Source organism: Coenobita brevimanus, chromosome 116 (genome assembly GCF_032717465.1).
Source record: "Coenobita brevimanus isolate Jiangsu-jjx chromosome 116, ASM3271746v2, whole genome shotgun sequence".
NCBI lineage: Eukaryota > Metazoa > Arthropoda > Malacostraca > Decapoda > Coenobitidae > Coenobita > Coenobita brevimanus.
The window spans coordinates 7,284,464-7,286,667 of record NC_137069.1 but is presented as its reverse complement, the minus strand read 5'-3'; positions in this window follow the sequence as shown (position 1 = coordinate 7,286,667).

The window sequence follows — 2,204 nt, the reverse complement described above, 5'->3', positions numbered from 1 at the left end:
TTTCATATAAAGGTTTGAAAAATAATCTTATCACGGAATTCCCTTCCATGTTCATGTATCAATAATATTTTTGGAGCAAACTGAGGTGGATATTCCTGATTTTTTGACACTTTTTGACCTGTGACATTGAAAAGTAGGTCAAGGTCACTGAAACTGGGTCAGCGTAATAGGGACATGGTGCTGTACATGCATATTAAGTATGAAGGAAATCGGAGACGAAGTAACGGAATAATAATGATTAACAATAATAATAATAAAATAATAATAATAATAATTATAATAATAAAATAAACATCAATACAAAACTTCTACTACAACTACTACTACTACTAAAACAATGACGGATACAAAGATCTCCACGTATGGTAATAGGTGGAGATCAGTAAGTAGAATACAGTATTGACAAACTTCCCATACGGATGTGGAAAGTTTTAATAATTAAGTTTTGAAACTCCAGAAATAAAGCACACGGTGGCAGCAGGAATAAAGAAAAAATAAAGACATTAGAACCTAAGAAAGAGTATAAGAAAAGACAAAGAAGGATAATGAAGTGAAGTCGTAGGAGGCAAGGATGAAGAAGGAATGATGGGGAGGGAGAGAGAGAGAGAGAGAGAGAGAGAGAGAGAGAGAGAGAGAGACCAGAAGTTAAAGAAAGAGACAAAGAAAAGGGAAAAAGAAAAATGGAAGTAGAAAGATAGAGAATTAAAAGGGAGATATCGTGACAAGAGAGAGAGAGAGAGAGAGAGAGAGAGAGAGAGAGAGAGAGAGAGAGAGAGAGAGAGAGAGAATAATACAAGGGTACGAAATAGGACGAGACAAAAAGATAAACTAAATTAGAGGATGAAAGGAGGAGGAGGAGGAGGAGGTGGAGAAGGAGAAAGAAGCATACGTTAATTATGATGTTAATAACAATAAAAAAATAAATACAGTAACACAAATGTTATAGTAACACAAATGTTACTACTCTTACTACTACCATTACTGCTACTACTATTACTACTAGTATCACAACAACAACTACTACTACTACTGCTAGCACTATTTTATTGATCTATTTATTTTTATTGATGATAGCTATATATTTCACCTAGGACTTCCTATTAATTGTACTGAAGATAACTTTTACTTTTTACCTTAGACCTTTTTTATATTCTATTGATGCTATTTTCTTTAACAGGATAAGTATTTTATTTTAAGTATAATGTGTATGTGCACGGTGATGTCCTCAGGTCTTTATTATTGCCTAAATGGCTCACTTGGTAAGCTGCTGTACTCACGCAGTTGCGAGCGCTGGTCTCCCTATGTGTCGGGTGGGGTTGGTGGAGGATTAGTGCCCCTCCCAGTAAAACAATTAACTCTAAGCCCTTGACCACCCCGTTTGGGATACATGGCGTCTGGCAATGAATGAATGAATGAAACATCACTCACTCTATATATATATACGAAGTATATATATATACAGTATATACTACTGATGCTACTTATACGGAACAGCTGCTGCTACTACTGTACTACTACTAATTTTATGATGATGTAGGATTTTTATGTATCGAGGGATACGAAATAAAGCCAATTGACTGACTGACTGATTACTACTAATTAGAATTATGAAATGACTGAAGCTATATTCAAAGAACTCCACATTCCAGATAAAAATACTTGTTATTATTGTAGATCTAATATTAAGGAACTCTTGGTATGACTCAAAATTCTTTATGGATTTTGGCCTGTGACCTTGAGATCGAGGTCAAGGTCAATCATACTAAGCAAATCATGTTCACTCATGACCCACTACATTTCCACCGAGTTTGGTCAAAATCGGCCAAATACTTTCCGATTGAGCACTTTCAGGCATGAGGCGACCATTTTACTTTTCCTCAGTATCCCATAAAGTATATATATATATATATATATATATATATATATATATATATATATATATATATATATATATAACAGAACAGAGGAAGGAAAAACAAATGAATTAAAAAACTATCCATACACCAGATTACTGTGTCCTCTGTTCGTATAATATCTGTAACAGTTAGACTTGAACAACTGTAGGTTGAAGTTTGGAGGGAAACAACTCTGGGGAAGCGAGTTCCAGAGAGATGCAGTTCGAGGAATGAAAGAATTCTGATAGGCAGAAGTTCTGCAATATGGCTGAATGACATTCCAGTCATGAGCGCTACCAGATGCCCGTG